A 19,405-nucleotide genomic window follows, 5' to 3' on the forward strand; every position below is an offset into this window, starting at 1 on the left:
TATTACAATGTTCTTTATTCAGTAGTTTGCCCTGCCGGGCTCTGTCATTTGACTGATGCTTTCATGTAACTGTGTTTGGATACATTAGTGTACATGCAGCCAATATGAATGACATCTGACGCCACTTTGCTGACAATATTAGCTTGGCTCATAACTTACAGCGGGCTACAATAAAATGGCGGTTCCGCTACTTCCGGTTTTGGATATATATAAACATTAGCCGTACTACCAATCAGGTTCCCCAGATGAAGACACGTGATCCCGTGTCGTAACGCGTAGGGATTGGTCAGAGCGTACACCTGGAGTGACGTAAGCCGGCGCTGAAGACGCCGCTCGTATGTTTATTCACTGCACTTGTTTTTAAGTTTTGATGTAAGCACAGGTTATTTCTCTAATAAATTTCCCCTGAGTCTTACAATATTACACTATTGGAGCCCTTGTGTTCCTTTCTTCTCCCTCTATTGGAGCTGTATTAGGAAGTGGCCGAGGAGACGTCCCAGCTGATATTAATAGGAGAGAAGATCTCTATGGTGATTCAGTATCTATTGGATGCATATTTATTTATGGTTTGAGGTAAGAGTTCTGGGAGCCTAGTGAGGGAGTGAACTATACATCTGTCAACAACCTGCCTAGTGGATACTCAGCTACACTGCGACCACCATTTGACAGCTTGGCACACCATCATTGGGACACTTTTTACTCACTTTTTCACCCCATTTTCCATATTTTATTGTATTTATATATTTTTTATCACCTCAATTTTTTGGACTTTTTGCTCAACCACTTAACCACTTAATTAATATATTTTATTATTATTATTTTTTTGCGGTTACACTTACACATATCTTATTTTGCATAGTGTGATTACTCACTATTCCACCTTTTACTTTTTATTTGTATTTCTTATTCACATTCACCATATTTATATATTTATATTTAAAGTATCTACTTTTTTACCACTGTGTTGGTTCACGCAGAACCCCCTTTTATGTATGATTTCTGATTTGTGTATTGTAAACACTATTAGGTTTTGCAGCACCGTATCTGTTTTGGGTTATTACTGTTTAGGAGTCTATAGTAGCGCGGAGGCTCTTTCTTGATTATTGTCACTATTTATTTACATATTCACCTGTGCTGCCACTATGGATGTCTTTTCATTTGTTGAGAATAGAAAAGTGAACCTTGATGATGTGTTTAACCCTCAGAATAGAACACGCAATATGGACCTTGAAAGCTTAGTTAGGAAGCTAGGTCACCATATGGAGAAAAAGGTCAGTCTTTGGTGGGATATTAACACCTTTGACAGATACATAAGAGAAAATATTGTCCCCCGGCGACTCCGATGGGAACTCCCCCCAAATGATGGTCTGATTGACAAAGAGTCTATGGACGAATGGTTTGAATTTTTTAATAGTAAAAGTGTGGAAGGCTTGAAGTTTCTGTTGAAACGTAAGCAACGGAAAGTACGGAGTCTAGATAAACAAATTGAGGAGCTGAAATCCAAAATAGAACCACAGAAAGAGGATTTCAAAAAACTAGCTACACAATTGAATAAAGACCTTATGGCTAAGGATCAAGAAGTGCAACAACGGAAGATGAAAAAATACCAACGTGATGTCGGTGATTATAAGTCAGACCTTGTGTTCAAGTGGCAACAGAAGGTCGAACAAATACAGCCTAACTCGACATACTCAACACCAGAGAGAGAAGTGAGGATACTTGATCCAACACTTATAGCTAGTCGTACTGAATCCAGAACAGAAGAGAGGGATGTTCAACCTGAGGTTAATAGACCGTACTATGAACCCCCCCATTATGGTAGACCCTATTATGATCAGCCATATAATGGGAATCAGGGACAACGTACACCAAAGAAAACAGGGAAGAAACCCTTCAAAAAACCATTTAAGAAACCCCAGAATAATGGGCAAAACAATCAAACCAATCAAAGAGATTATAGAGCACCACCACAACACTATGACTATCATGGAGGATATGATAGAACTCCCATACATACCCATAATAGATTTGAACCTATTAGGAACCATCAAGAGTCGTATTATGACCAACGACCTTACCAGAGCCAATATGACTATAATGCACAAAGGGCTTTTTTAGACAGGGAGAGGAGGGACTACTCTCCTCGAAGACAAGACCCATACTACTCTCCAAGAAGACCTCAAGAAAACAGGCTAAGTCCCGAACAAAGAGAGGCAATAGAGCGGGAAAGAGATTCCAAGCGCAAAAGAGAATAGTTGGAGAAAATGTTGTGAACCTTAGTGGGAAATCCATTACTGCAGAAGAACTGGCAGTTTTGGATAAAGGTTTGAAGCATGCCCCCACAAAAAACCTTAATAAATTCGAAACCTACATTGGAATACAGAAGTATGTGAGAAAACTCACTATCAAAAAAGCTATTCTGAATAATTCCTTCATTCCTCGGAATGCTCCACCCAGTGAGGAGAATGCACCCTTACATAGTACTTTGAGAAACAACTCAGTCTATAACCCACAGCTAACCAAGAACCAACATATTGAAGTCTTCAAACGGCTAGTTTTACAAGACCTGGAGTCTCTGAAACTGAAAAAGAGGAACGACCCGATACATATAAAGAAGGGTATTAAATTGCTAACACAAAGGAAAGATATTGTCATCCGTCCCGCGGATAAGGGAGGAGCAGTTGTGATACAATCAAAAGAACAGTATCATAATGAATTAAATAGACAGCTGCAGGATGGAAACACCTATGTTAAACTACTTGGTAACCCGACCGCGAAATATAAAAAAGAGTTGGGACTGCTTGTACATCTGGGAAGTAAGAAAGGAATCCTTAATAAAAAAGAATCAAAATACCTAATACCAGAAGCATGCAGAATACCAGTAATATACACTATCCCAAAGATCCATAAATCAAAAGACAATCCCCCAGGGAGGCCCATAGTTAATGGGATAGACTCCCTGTCCTCAAGGATGGGACAATATATTGATTATTTTATACAGCCTGTGGTTCAAACCACACCAGCCTACCTTAAAGATACCAAACACATTCTGCAACTCTTAGACACAGTGCCGGTATGCGAAGGGAGAACACTACTTGCAACGGCAGATGTATCTTCATTGTATACTATTGTGCAACATCACGATGCCTGCCTGGCCACAAAATGGCTTCTACGCAAATATAGCAACCTTATCTGTAAACAGAGGAAATTTCTCATCAAATGTCTCGATTTCTGCCTCAAATGTAATTATTTCTGGTACGATCAGACATATTTTAAACAGGCTATCGGTATAGCCATGGGGGCAAAATTTGCACCCAGTGTGGCAAATGCCTTTATGGCACTATGGGAGGAAACCGCCATTTATGAAAATACCCCCACGGAATTATCACTCTATAAGAGATATATAGATGATATTATCATTCTGTGGACTGGCACTCGAGAAAGCCTGGAAAACTTCCTAGAATCACTCAACAGGAACGATAAGAACATTACCCTGGTATGGAAGATTGATGAGAAATCTATTGACTTTTTAGATCTAACTATTAGTGTAGAAAAGGACAAGATAATAACCAAAACACACTTCAAAAATGTAGATACGAATAGTTATCTCTCGATGGACAGTTGCCATTTTAAACCATGGCTTTTTAATATCCCTAGGGGACAACTTGTAAGAATGAGGAGAAACTGTTCCAGAGAGAGTGACTATAGAGTGCAAGCAGAGATTATTGGTTCAAGGTTCAGAGAAAAAGGCTATGAGGAATCTTGGATAAAAAATCAAATAGACACTGTGGGAAGAATGGATAGAAAAATGATGCTAGAGGATAAAGAAAAATCCACCTATCAACAAGCAGCGCCGGGTCTAATTTTGAACTACAACTCTCAACATAAAGATGTCGCCAAGTTGATAAGGAGACACTGGCACATCTTGAAAAATGATAAAGACCTGAAACAAATCCTCCCTGACAAACCAAGAATTTTGTATAAGAGAGCACCTACCCTGAGAAATCTAGTTGTGAAAACAGTAGTCGAACCCCCACCGAAACCTGGATATACCTTCTTTTCTGGGAAAGGTTTTTATCCATGTAAGGGGTGCTATGCATGCCGCAAGTCACACAGATTTCAAAAGAAAAAAACAGAATTTGTAGCAACAAATACGGGCGAGACTCATGTCATTAAAGACTTTATTGGGTGCCATACCGAGGGTGTTGTATATGTGCTACAATGTAGCTGCAACCTCCAATATGTGGGAAGGACAAAGAGGGCTCTGAAAGTCAGAATTAAAGAGCACGTCGAAAATATAATAAAAGGTTTCCCGAAGCACAATGTCTCAAGGCACTTCGATCAGATACACAATAGAGACCCGACCCAATTGCAATTTTGGGGGATCGAAAAATACAATCCATCTTGGAGGGGTAGCCATAAGATCAGAATGATTAGTCAAAGTGAATCCAAATGGATTCACTGTTTGCGTACACTAGTACCAGGAGGAATGAATGTTGAATTCGACCTCAACTGCTTCCTCAGCAATTTCTGATCCTGACATCTTATAGTCATTTTAATTACCTTGGTCATATTATAAATTAGGTTTGTCTATTTTCATTTATATTTTTATTAATAATGGGATTGTATTTATTTACACTTTTATGCTATGTAAGCTATTGTTGTAATAACGTTAAACCAGGTGTTCGTTCACCATATACATTTTGGGTCTACCACCCTCTTATCTCTATATTTCAACATTTTATTTTTATATTTTAAATGTATTTGTGCATTTTATCTTGTACATTTTTACATATGTTATATACATACCGATATATGGATTTGTATATACATATTTTTTATATTCTTAGATATATTATATACTTAATCTTGGATTTATGCGAGGAGCACTGGCCTGGAATAGATCTGCCCATTGCCTTTACATATTAGGGTGATGCCCTATACCGTCCCATAGTTAGTTACTTATCGCTTAATGGTTTTATTACAATGTTCTTTATTCAGTAGTTTGCCCTGCCGGGCTCTGTCATTTGACTGATGCTTTCATGTAACTGTGTTTGGATACATTAGTGTACATGCAGCCAATATGAATGACATCTGACGCCACTTTGCTGACAATATTAGCTTGGCTCATAACTTACAGCGGGCTACAATAAAATGGCGGTTCCGCTACTTCCGGTTTTGGATATATATAAACATTAGCCGTACTACCAATCAGGTTCCCCAGATGAAGAAACGTGATCCCGTGTCGTAACGCGTAGGGATTGGTCAGAGCGTACACCTGGAGTGACGTAAGCCGGCGCTGAAGACGCCGCTCGTATGTTTATTCACTGCACTTGTTTTTAAGTTTTGATGTAAGCACAGGTTATTTCTCTAATAAATTTCCCCTGAGTCTTACAATATTACACTATTGGAGCCCTTGTGTTCCTTTCTTCTCCCTCCCTCTATTGGAGCTGTATTAGGAAGTGGCCGAGGAGACGTCCCAGCTGATATTAATAGGAGAGAAGATCTCTATGGTGATTCAGTATCTATTGGATGCATATTTATTTATGGTTTGAGGTAAGAGTTCTGGGAGCCTAGTGAGGGAGTGAACTATACATCTGTCAACAACCTGCCTAGTGGATACTCAGCTACACTGCGACCACCATTTGACAGCTTGGCACACCATCATTGGGACACTTTTTACTCACTTTTTCACCCCATTTTCCATATTTTATTGTATTTATATATTTTTTATCACCTCAATTTTTTGGACTTTTTGCTCAACCACTTAACCACTTAATTAATATATTTTATTATTATTATTTTTTTGCGGTTACACTTACACATATCTTATTTTGCATAGTGTGATTACTCACTATTCCACCTTTTACTTTTTATTTGTATTTCTTATTCACATTCACCATATTTATATATTTATATTTAAAGTATCTACTTTTTTACCACTGTGTTGGTTTGCGCAGAACCCCCTTTTATGTATGATTACATATAATAATATAAACTCACAAGAATAAATGAAACAAATGCATATTACCTCATTGCTCAAAATGTTTTAGTTTTTCATTATTTATTATTTTCCTAAGTAATACATAGTTACATAGTTACATAGTTACATAGTTACATAGTTAGTCAGGTTGAAAAAAGACACAAGTCCATCCAGTTCAACCACAAAAAAACAAAAAAACAAAATAAAAAACACAGTACAATCCTATACACCCAACTCCAGAGGAAGGCAAAAAACCCCAGCAGAGCATGATCCAATTTGCTACAGCAGGGGAAAAAATTCCTTCCTGATCCCCCGAGAGGCAATCGGATTTACCCTGGATCAACTTTACCTACAAATCTTAGTACTCAGTTATATTCTGTACATTTAGGAAAGAATCCAGGCCTTTCTTAAAGCAATCTACTGAGCTGGCCAGAACCACCTCTGGAGGGAGTCTGTTCCACATTTTCACAGCTCTTACTGTGAAAAAACCTTTCCGTATTTGGAGGTGAAATCTCTTTTCCTCTAGACGTAAAGAGTGCCCCCTTGTCCTCAGTGTTGACCGTAAAGTGAATAACTCAACACCAAGTTCACTGTATGGACCTCTTATATATTTGTACATGTTGATCATATCCCCCCTTATTCTCCTCTTCTCAAGAGTGAATAAATTCAGTTCCTCTAATCTTTCCTCATAGCTGAGCTCTTCCATGCCTCTTATCAGTTTGGTTGCCCTTCTCTGCACTTTCTCCAGTTCTCCGATATCCTTTTTGAGAACTGGTGCCCAAAACTGAACTGCATGTTCCAGATGAGGTCTTACTAATGATTTGTACAGGGGCAAAATTATATCTCTGTCTCTGGAGTCCATACCTCTCTTAATACAAGAAAGGACTTTGCTCGCTTTGGAAATCGCAGCTTGGCATTGCATGCCATTATTGAGCTTATGATCAACTAAAACCCCCAGATCCTTCTCCACTACAGATCCCCCCAGTTGTACTCCCCCTAGTATGTATGATGCATACATATTCTTAGCCCTCAAGTGCATAACTTTACATTTATCTACATTAAACCTCATCTGCCACTTAGTCGCCCAATTAGACAGAGCATTGAGGTTGGCTTGTAAATTGGAGACATCCTGCAAGGACGTTATTCCACTGCATAGCTTGGTGTCATCTGCAAAGACAGAAATGTTACTTTTGATCTCAGTGAAGACAAGTTTTTATTTTTTATTATTTGCTGCTTGGCATGATATTGCCGGTTGATATTATTTAAGCTTTAATAATATGCCCCCCTTCGAAGCACATTTTATGCACTAATTGTTCTGTGCTATTTGGTATTCGTTTGAAGAACGTGACCAAATATGTTCACGAAGATTTTCCTTATAAGGTTTAGCAACTATTTGTTTTTACTGATGGCATTTTTGAAGTTGTTGGTTACTTGTGCTCTTTTTTGTCTTTGTGTTGTGAAGCTGAATGACTGAAACAAGACACATCTAGAGAATTGGCTGAAGATCAACCGGAACATTTTGTTTTGCTTTTAAAAAATGTTAGATTAGAAGAAATCTTCTTTCCTCTTTTTTTTCGAACTGTATGCTTTTCATGTGGGATGTGTTGTACTTATGTTTTGCTTTTGGATACCAGGAGCGGAATGCTTCTTTGTCCTTTTGGCATGCAGACTGATACTAGACTGTGGACAGTACAAATTTAAAGAACTGGATGGACAAGAGAGGAATTCTAGACTGAATGTGTCTCCTAAATTCATTTTTAGTGAAGTATCTTTTTGGATCGGTTAAAAACAGAAGTTACAAATGATAAAAATGGGTGCTGTTTTTTGTTTTGAGGATGAGGAACAACTGGAAACAGCGTACAGCCAAAGGTCGGGTCGAGAGTAATAGAATCCTGGCACTAAACACCCGTTTATCTTCTGTAATGAAGCTCTGCCAAACCATATATATACAACGTAGTGAGGAGGAGAAAGTGTCTGATGCCTCTCCAGAGTATTCATGAGGGCTTCTGTTTAGGAGATAGTTTCTTAGGTAACATAATAACATATTAGCAGTATTTCTCATTTAACACAAGATTTGGCTGACTTATAGTGTGAAACCTCACACATGACATTTGAAAGAATTAGAATAACAACCCAAACTCCCAAGTGAATTTTAAAGCTTTTTTCCTTCTTAAAGGCCTATACCATGTTATGTTTAGGCAGGCTAAATCTGGTAAAGTAACACAATCCAATATATATGCAGATAAGTAAAACACATATAACTATGTAATGTGATTTGGTGAAATGGCCTTTCCCAAATAAACATGTAACCAGGTTCTTTGCTACAGTATGCTGGAAGGACATTATCCTTAGTTGTTTCACTTTATATTCAAGTCACCTAGTGGAGCAATTTCCTTTTTTTAGCCACAAGGGAAAGAACAGTGTGAGTGTAAAAATTTGGTCTATGAGCTTCAAGCCCCAATAAACTCTGGGAGCGGGAGAAGTTTTAAGAGGGGTATATATCGAAAAGCCTGGAAAGGAGCTGGTGTGGCTGCTCCGGGGCAAGCTGCGGGGAAGAACATTAAAAGGCCCAGGTGCTTAAGACAACTAATGAGCCCACTGACAGAACTGTGTGCCCTGCATGTCACAACAACACTACACCACTACTCTGCAAGCGAATAGCGGTGAGCCCACACTCTCTGCGCATCCTCCTGATATGGCTCCATGGCTCGGATGGTGGCCACAGAGGGACTGGCATAATAGCACAGCATACCGATCTGGGACCTCCATACGTCAAGTCACTACTGGGGTTCCAGTGCTTGTGCACTCTGGGCCACTCTGGCCACACTGGGTGCCAGGCTCATGTGAGGAGGTCAGTGTTCATTGCCACATTAGGGAGGTCCCTCCATTGCTACAAATTGCTACTACAATCCATGGAGTTGGTGAGCAGCTATCTGTAAAAAGGGAAAGACATACTGTAAGCAGAAGTAACTTTTATCCACTACTCCTCCAACACAGTTTGATACTTTCAGTTCTTTTAGCAGACCGGGTCTCACTGGTTTGTTGCTCTTAACAATAGCTCTTCAGTTTGCCCAGTCTGTTGCACTGCACACTGAACCACAATCTATAATTATGCATCTTACGGCATGCAGTTCTAATAAACATCTTCTATTGTACCAACATTACCAAAAGGCCCCAACATCAGCTGGCAGAAGAATTACTTTGAAGAACTGTAAATTGGTTCCTTTACTTATTCAGTTATTGAGTTGCTGGTTGTATTCAAATATTTAAAGTTTAGTGGTGGCCTAGACCTGGCTTTTCTGCCACCAGTGTTCACCAGCAGCATAATCTCTAATATTGTTAGTACTAACCTAAGGCTGCCTGTTGTCACACTATTAAGTGGGGAGGCTATCGTTTTTGTTGACCCAGGCAAAGTCTGACATGTCATGCCTGCATTTCTATTGTGGAATCAGGTTTACTTTAATTGGGTACTTCACACTGCTGTTGAGCTGAAAATTGTTATTTCTTTTTGTTGACTTTTCTAACCTGTTTCGTGTTTTAATGCTTGACCACTCAGTGCCAAAAAGTTGTAAGTTGCTACCTCTTTCTGTGGGTGTAACCTGGAGTGTCAGAGGGTCTGAGGCATTTAGCAAGGTGGAGGCAGGACACAATACAACCAGCGGCTCCTGAGATTAGAGAGAAAGAGAGACAAAGACAGAGACAGAGAGCATATTTTGGATAGCTTCTCCATAGAAATCCACACAATCTTTCTGTGCATGCTCAGAAGGTGGAGCTTCCTGATCAGGAGAAAATGTACAGTGGCAGTGACCTTGTGGCTTCCAGTGGGTTGCACCATGGGGATCTTTGGAGTTGGAGGCATCAGTTAAAGGATAACTGTAGAAAAGTATTTTTATCCTTTACAGTGTCTTTGAACTACTCACTGAACTATAAACAAAAAGCTTCTGTAAAATAAGAGACTTTTTACTTGCCTGTCCTTGTGATTATTTGTGGGATCTTCACTCTACTGCAGAGCAAGGTTGCCTAAAGAATCTTCACATCCAACATATTTTGGGTGTGCCAGATGCCTACATCCTCCACTGTGCTCTGTGCTTCCTCCCGCCAGTCCCTGTATCTTAACTCTAAATTAGGATTAGATACATGTTTACTGAGAACCAACCTTGGCTACACTGATATCAACTAGAGCCAAATATACATGGGCACAGAATCAAAATTTTAATGACGCAACCACAAGACCAACTAAATCAGAGATTCAGAGGTTTATATGAACCAAATTCTAGGTGGCAAATTTATAAACCAGCGAATGCGACTTTGACCAAACATTTATTGGTGGTAAATCAATCATTGTCATTTAAAACCACACATGCAAAAGATCTGAATGTTTGGTGAATGTCAGATTTACTGCTGCATAAATATACCCCCTAAGTGTAAGGGCTCAGAGTATAGGAACATTTGTTTTATTAAAAAATAGTACACAGGCAATGCAGGGGCAGGAATAATGAATACAAATTCTGCCCCTCTGACTCACTACGTGGGCCATGTTGTTATGTAAAAATGGTTATGTTACTCTAACCCTACATCACTGCCTTACTTCCAGAAGGCTCTTGAGAACAGGAGTTATAAACATCTACCTAGATACAATTGTATGCAAAAGTTTAGGAACCCCTGACAATTTCCATGATTGTCATTTATAAATGATTGTGTGTTTGGATCAGCAATTTAATTTTGATCTATCAAATAACTGAAGGCATAGTAATATTTCAGTAGTGAAATGAGGTTCCATCATGCTGTGGGGCTGCATGGCCAGTGCCGGTACTGGGAATCTGGTTAAAGTTGAGGGTCGCATGGATTCCACTCAAAATCAGCAGATTCTTGAGAATAATGTTGAGGAATCAGTCACAAAGTTGAAGTTACGCCGGGGCTGGATATTTCAACAAGACAACGACCCAAAACACTGCTCAAAATCTACTCGGGCATTTATGCAGAGGAACAAGTACAATGTTCTGGAATGGCCATCCCAATCCCCAGACCTGAATATCATTAAACATCTAAGGGGTGATTTAAAGCGGGCTGTTCATGCTCGGCAACCATCAAACCTAACTGAACTGGAGATGTTTTGTAAGGAGGAATGGTCCAAAATACATTCATCCAGAATCCAGACATTCATTACAGGCTATAGGAAGCGTCTAGAGGCTGTTATTTCTGCTAAAGGAGACTCTACTAAATATTGATGTGATTTTTCTGTTAGAGTGCCCAAATTTATGCACCTGTCTAATTTAGTTTTTGATGCATATTGCACATTTTCTGTTAATCCAATAAACCTAATTTCACTACTGAAATATTACTCTGTGCTTCAGTTATTTAATAGATCAAAATGAAATTGCTGATCCAAACACCCAAATATTTATAAATGACAATCATGGAAATTGTCAGGGGTTCCTAAACTTTTGCATACAACTGTATATGTTAAAGCACAATGCCTAACTTTTACCTATTTCTAGATATCACACTGCTCTTGGGAAATGTAAATGGTGACATTCCCTGTATATGCTGCATTCTTTTTTACATTTTAATACATAGCTATATTTAATTTAAACAGGACCTTTCAGTAACTTTATTAGTGTGCATGAACTTATTTCTAATATGTTATAATATACAGAATTAGTATCATTAAAAAAAACTTTACCTTTTATTACTTTTAGTATTAAAAAACAATCCTTGATCTCCAGTCATGTGACTTGACCTAGGCTGACATTGTCATTAGTCTGCTGCAGGAAGCATACCCTCAGTCTCCTCTTCCTGCAATGTTATAACTTTGTATAAAGTCAAAAAGTAAGAGAATAAAGCAGGGCACAGATACCAGGATTTACATTTTAATCCAGTACCCTAGTGCCTGAACTCTTGAGGAAAAGAAAGCAGATAAAGGCATTGATTGGGGGAGGAGCAGGGGATACTGTGACATCAGTGAGAGGTAATACATTCCTGTAAGAATCTTGTGACTCCCCTCTGCAACCACAGTTAGGCCCCGTACACACGATAGAATCCATCCGCTGAAAAATCCCAGCAAATGGGTTTCAGCGGATAGATCCTATGGTGTGTACACTCCAGCGGATCTGTTTCCGCGGATATTTCTCCCCTGGGATGGATTCCAGCAGATCGAATATTTGCTGACATGCCAAACAAATCCATCTGCTGGAATCCATCCCAACGGATGGATCCGCTGGTCTGTATAGACTCACCGGATCCATCCGTCCGAAGGGATCCCCCGCATGCGTCGTAATGATTCGACGCATGCGTGGAATTCCTTATATGACAGCGTCGCGCACGTCGCCGCGTCATAATCGCGGCGACGGCGCGACACGTCATCGCCAGAGGATTTCGGCGCGGATTTCAATGCGATGGTGAGTACACTCCATCGCATTAAAATCTGCTGAAATCCTTGAGAGGATTTATCCGCGGAAACGGTCCGCTGGACCGTATACGCCGATAAATCCTCCCGTGTGTATGGGGCCTAAGTGTAGTTCTTTCTATTATTCATTGCAAAGAACCTTTCAGCTTTTTCCTGAAAGGAAAAACAACATAACATGTATGCAATGAATATAGCAATGCCCAGTATATAAATACATGGCATAATATCTGCAAAGTAAATTGTATTGAAATTCCATTTATGAGTGCATTGGGAAAATAACTCAGGTTTGTGGTAGGCATGTTAAACTAAATATCTCATTAATTTTTTTAATTGTTGAGAGAGGTTTTAGATTAATACAGAGGTCATTGTAAAGAATTTTGCAATTCTATAAAGAAAAGCATACTCAGAGTTGGAATGTTTCACAATTCAATTAATTATAGAGAGGGAAATGTGACTTTTATTATAAAAATAAACAGTGCAGAAATATACATTTGTTTTATATATAATAAAGCATTCCCTTATAATGATGTTATTTATTAAGACAATATAACATCACAATCTTTAAATTGTAATCTTTTTTTTTTTTTTTTTTTTAATAGCAGAATTTAAATAGCTGAAGCACACAACAATTTTTATTGCAATAAATCACTACTATACTAAATCATATATATACAGTAAGTATACAAATAGCATAAGATTTTCAGACCTATATTAAACTACAAGGTATGGCGACCCCTAATAATACTTAAAAAATAACTCCACTTTCAAGGGAAAAAATATAGTATATATTTCAAGCCTTATTTCTGTATTATGATGGGCGCCAAGAAGCAGGTCTTTATTAAGGCCGGCTTCTGTGTGCTCTTCTTCCTTCCTGGTGGCACCCCTCCTAACCTGCCTGGGGCCAATTGCTTGACATTTCCACATAAAGCACTGCTGATTTTTTTCTGGCATAGCAGCCAGGGTTGCCACCTTTTCTTCAAGCCAATTTTTATTATTTTGTAATATACACTAGGATTGTAAAAGACCTGGGACACCTCTGGGTGCCCCACATAGCGCACCACAGGGAACAGTGGGTGTGGCCAAATTTCATTAACAGTTGGAGGAGCTTAAAAGAGCATGGTTATATAAAACAAAAGCATTCTTGTAAAATATACTAAGTTTTTTTTTAAACAAATGTCAGTGTAAAAATATGAACTTGGCCTACCTTATAAATTGTCATTAGAGCAGTGGATGGTGTCAATAGAGCAGTGGACAGTGTCAGTAGAGCAGTGGGCGGTGTCAGTAGAGCAGTGGGCGATGTCAGTAGGACAGAATTTGGTGTCAGTAGGGCAGTGGACTGTGTAAGCCTTCATACACACGATAGGTTAACCAGAGGACAACTGTCTGATGGACTGTTTTCATCAGTCAAAACCGATCGTGTGTGGGCCCCATAGGTTATTTAACCATTGGTTAAAAAAAATGCAAACTTGCTTTAAATTTAACCAATGGATTCCTAACCCATAGGTCAAAACTGATTGTTAGTAGGCACAACCATCGGTTAAAAATCCACACATGCTCAGAATCAAGTCGACGCATGCTTGGAAGCATTGAACTTCGTTTTTTTCAGCACGTCGTTGTGTTTTACATCACCCCGTTCTGACACGATCGTTTTTTTAACCAATGGTGTGTAGGCGCGACGGACCATCAGTCAGCTTCATCGGTTAACCGATGACAACGGTCCTCCAGACCGTTCTCATCGGATGGACTGATCGTGTGTGAGGCTTTAGTAAGGTAGAGGTTGGTATCAGTAGGGCAGTGGACAGTGTCAGTAGGGGAGAGGTTAGTGTCAGTAGGGCAATCACATGGGGGGGAATGAAAGGACAGGGGGGACCCAGTCGGCACAAATAGAGCAATGGAGGGGCGGAGAGGGCGGAAATTTACTAGAACCGATCACCATTGGCTGTATTTTACTCCTGCAGCCACTGAATCTGGCTTTCAGCAACTGCAGGAGGAAAATACAGCCGACTGGTTCTAGAAAATTCCACCCCTCCATCCCTTAAGTCCAGGTTTGACTTCAAGGCAGCAAGGTAGCAGGCTGAATCTCCGGGGCTCGGATCCTGGCTTCCCCTGCGATCAGCGACAGTGTGGACCCACAAAGCAGCAAGTGGTGTGTGAGCTCAGTCCAGCCAGATCCATCCAAATCCCAGCTAGTGTCAGCACTGCAGACATCAGACCCTCTTAATTTGGTGCCCCCCTCAATTTGGCGGCTGGGGCATGTGTCTCATCTGCCCTCCCCCTTCGTTTTGGCTGTGTCAACACTAACTTCTCACTGAGAGTGCAACAGGTGAATGAAATGAACACAGTGTCCCCTCTACTTCGTTTCTCCATTATCTGCTCCCTCCAGCTTCGGGCTTTCTTATGCCTCCTGATGGGCTGGGAAGGCTTCCCAGGGTCTGCTGAGATCAAACTTTCGGAATTCCTGTACCAGCTGAAGAGGATCTGCTACCATGTCTTTACCAGATCCAGAGAGGGAAATCATTTTGGAAAGGATGACATTCAAAGCCATAATCTGTGAGGATTCTCGTCAGATCGGGATCATTGGCAAAAAACATGCCAAACATGTCTGTCCCAAACCTCTCCTTCATTCCAGTTGTATGCTTTGTGTACTGACACAATGGACTCCACAGGAGTAAGTGCATCTGCGTATGTCTTAACACAGATCCTGGAGTTAAAGGGGTTGTAAACCCTCTTGGAGACGCGTTCTACCTCTCTGCCCGTTGTCTCGGCTCTTGATTGGATAGATTGATAGCAGCACAGCCATTGGCTCCCGCTGCTGTCAATCAAATCCAAAGACACGGTTGCTTAGGGGCGGGGACGAGTCCGTCATTCTTTGTCTATAGACGCAATAGATGGACTCAAGAGGAGCTTATAGCGGGAGACCCCAGAAGAAAAGGATCGGGGCCACTCTTTGAAAAACTAACTGCACAGTGGAAGTAAGTATGACATGTTTGTTATTTTAAAAAACAAAACAAAAGCAGCAAGTGGTGTGTGAGCAAGTGGTGTGTGAGCTCAGTCCAGCCAGATCCATCCAAATCCCAGCTAGTGTCAGCACTGCAGACATCAGACCCTCTTAATTTGGTGCCCCCCTCAATTTGGCGGCTGGGGCATGTGTCTCATCTGCCCTCCCCCTTCGTTTTGGCTGTGTCAACACTAACTTCTCACTGAGAGTGCAACAGGTGAATGAAATGAACACAGTGTCCCCTCTACTTCGTTTCTCCATTATCTGCTCCCTCCAGCTTCGGGCTTTCTTATGCCTCCTGATGGGCTGGGAAGGCTTCCCAGGGTCTGCTGAGATCAAACTTTCGGAATTCCTGTACCAGCTGAAGAGGATCTGCTACCATGTCTTTACCAGATCCAGAGAGGGAAATCATTTTGGAAAGGATGACATTCAAAGCCATAATCTGTGAGGATTCTCGTCAGATCGGGATCATTGGCAAAAAACATGCCAAACATGTCTGTCCCAAACCTCTCCTTCATTCCAGTTGTATGCTTTGTGTACTGACACAATGGACTCCACAGGAGTAAGTGCATCTGCGTATGTCTTAACACAGATCCTGGAGTTAAAGGGGTTGTAAACCCTCTTGGAGACGCGTTCTACCTCTCTGCCCGTTGTCTCGGCTCTTGATTGGATAGATTGATAGCAGCACAGCCATTGGCTCCCGCTGCTGTCAATCAAATCCAAAGACACGGTTGCTTAGGGGCGGGGACGAGTCCGTCATTCTTTGTCTATAGACGCAATAGATGGACTCAAGAGGAGCTTATAGCGGGAGACCCCAGAAGAAAAGGATCGGGGCCACTCTTTGAAAAACTAACTGCACAGTGGAAGTAAGTATGACATGTTTGTTATTTTAAAAAACAAAACAAAAAAAACAAAGGTTTACAACCCCTTTAAAGCACAACTAAACCAATTCTCTCTTTTTGAGACAACCACAGCCGTAAAATCAGCCAAGTTTTTGAACTGAGCATTTGTGTGGTCATGAAGAAACATTAAGACTGGTATAGTCTTATAGTTCACCTGTACTTGCTGAACATACTTTGGCAGAATTTCAGCCACATATTCCCCAAACGCTAAAAGCTGATTCTGTAACAATATATTTTGACGGGCCAAATCATTGGCTTTGTCTCTAAAGTTGTGGCATCACAGCGTATTTGGGGTAGAACATGGAGGGCAGAAGCTTCCCAGAGCAGGCCCTGTACCGCCCACACTCCAGCCATCATGATCAACACAGACCCTCCCATTCAGGAATCAGTCTTGAAAGGACAAGGTAGACCAAACAGCTGTTTCTTCAGAACAAAAAAAGTGAGAATCTGCAACAAAGTTTGTTAACGGGGTTGTAAAGGTTTGTTTTTTATTTTCTACATAGGTTTCTTTAAGCTAGTGTATTGTTGGTTCACTTACCTTTTCCTTAGATTTCCCTTCTAAAAGTTTTTTTCTTTGTCTGAATTTCTCACTTCCTGTTTCTCCTCACTAAGCTTGCCACCATCATCCATAGGGGTTAGTCAGTCCGAACAGCTTACTGAGGAGGAGCAGGAAGTGAGAAATTCAGACAAAGAAAACAAAGAAAAAAAACATTTAGAAGGGAAAATGAAGGAAGATAAAGAAAAAATAATACTAGTGTGGTGGTCCTCTTCTGATGCCGAGACTGTTGACGTGATCAGTATGCTATAAGTAAATGGTGCTGTGGTGACACGTCTTAGGGGGCATGGGAATTATGGCCTGCATCCATAGTATCTTCTCTGTCTTTTCAGGGTTGAATGTCAATTAGGGATGAGCTTTGAGTTCGAGTTGAACACTGGCGTTTCCCCTTACGTCAGAGGAAGACGGGGTCACGTGATGGGTGGCCCCACCCTCAGCTATATAAGAGCTGACAGGCTGGCACTGTGTCATTCCCGGGGTGTCTCCAGTATAGTCAGCATTGTGTGCGTGTTCCTCGCTGGACATCATTGCTGGAGCGTGGAGATCACCCATCGCTGGATACCGAGAATGGATTCAATCGCTGGAGTGGAGATCGAGACTGGAATTTTTTTTTCTTTTTAATAAAGGACTTATAAAGCTGTGTCTGTGTGTTTTTTTAAAATCGGACTATTTTTTTCGTGAAATAATAGGGGTACAATGTACCCCTTATCAATTCACATAGGGGGGGCTTCCAGATTCCGATAAGCCCCCTGCCCGCAGACATCCACAACCACCGGGCAAGGGTTGTGGGGATGAGGCCCTTGTCCCCATTAACATGGGGACAAGGTGCTTTCGGGGACCCCCAAAGCATCCTCCCCATGTTGAGGGTATGTGGCCTGGTAAGGTTCAGGAGGGGGGGTGCTGTCTCATCCCCCCTCTTTTCCATGCGGCCTGTCAGGTTGCGTACTTGGATAAAGGGTCTGATATGGATTTTTGGGGGGACCCCACGCCTTTTTTTTTATTTTGGCACCGAGTTCCCCTTTAAATCCATACCAAACCTGAAGGGTCTGGTATGGATTTTTTGGGGGAACACCACGTCATTTTTTTTTATTACGCAGGGTTCCCCTTAACCACTTCAGCCCCGGACCATATTGCTGGCCAATGACCCGGCCACTTTTTGCGATTTGGAGACAATTCTTTCACCGCTCCAGGTGAGCCTCGTAGATCATCAAGGGTTGTTGAACAACCAGGGTGCTGGCAATGCTAATTGTAGCACATGAACGAAAAAACTCTGGATAGCCGCACTCCAAGATAACTTAAAATTAAGTTGGTCTTTTTATTTTCAAATGCACATGCAGTCACCGCAAACAACAGGTACAGAAATGGCCGACACGTTTCGCGCTGCAATTCAGCGCTTAGTCATGGCTAACACAGGTTCACACTAAAATAACATATATACCAAAACCACCATCATGTGAAAAAACGTCCGCCAATGGCGGTGCTCGATCAATCAAATAATTAAACAATTAATTACATACACATTCAATCTAAATCATATAGAGGAGGTGATGAGGCCTCCCTCAGAATTAGCAAATTAAAATGAAAACATGTATAAAACACGTTTTTGCGATTTGGCACTGCGTCGCTTCAACTGACAATTGCGCAGTCGTGCGACGTGGCTCCCAAACAAAATTGGCATCCTTTTTTCCCCACAAATAGAGCTTTCTTTTGGTGGTATTTGATCACCTCTGCAGCTTTTAGTTTTTGCGCTATAATCAAAAATAGAGCGACAATTTTGAAAAAAAATTATATTTTTTACTTTTTCTATAATAAATATCCCCCAAAAATATATATATAAAAAAAAATTCCTCAGTTCCTCAGTTTAGGCCATAACGTATTCTTCTACATATTTTTCGTTAAAAAAATCGCAATAAGCATTTATTGATTGGTTTGCGCAAAAGTTAAAGCGTTTACAAAATAGGGCATAGTTTTATGGCATTTTTATTAATATTGTTTTTTACTAGTAATGGCGGCGATCAGCGATTTTTATCAATACTGCACCATTATGGCGGACACTTCGGACACTTTTGACACATTTTTGGGACCATTGGATTTTCTATAGCGATCAGTGCTATAAAAATGCATTGATTACTATAAAAATGCCACTGGCAGTGAAGGGGTTAACCACTAGGGGGCGAGGAAGGGGTTAATCATGTTCCCTGGGTGTATTCTAATTGAAGGGGGGATGGACTGACATGGGAAAATGAAAAATCGCTGTTCATACATTGTATGAAAAGACGATAGGTAATTTCCTCCCCTGACAGGACCGGGAGCTGTGTGTTTGCACACACAGCTCCCGGTTCTCGCTCTGTAACGAGCGATCGCAGGTGCCCGGCGGTGATCGCACCCACTGGGCACGCGTGTTGGCGTCAGGGGCGAGCGGGGGCGTGCGCATGCGCCCCTATTGGCTGCTTGGCAAGATGACGTATAGCTACGTGATCTCGCCCAGCAGAGCCGACCTGCCGCCGTTATGGTGGCTGGTCGGCAAGCAGTTACTGTAATATCCATACCAGACCTGAAG

The 19,405-nt window shown here is 41.0% G+C and overlaps 1 pseudogene; it reads right to left on the reverse strand.

The window, feature by feature from the left end:
• Positions 1-15,631: 15,631 nt before the first annotated feature.
• On the reverse strand, positions 15,632-16,646 carry LOC120935298 (annotated as a pseudogene).
• Positions 16,647-19,405: the final 2,759 nt, after the last annotated feature.

This window comes from Rana temporaria, chromosome 4 (genome assembly GCF_905171775.1).
Source record: "Rana temporaria chromosome 4, aRanTem1.1, whole genome shotgun sequence".
In the NCBI taxonomy this organism is placed as follows: Eukaryota; Metazoa; Chordata; class Amphibia; order Anura; family Ranidae; genus Rana; species Rana temporaria.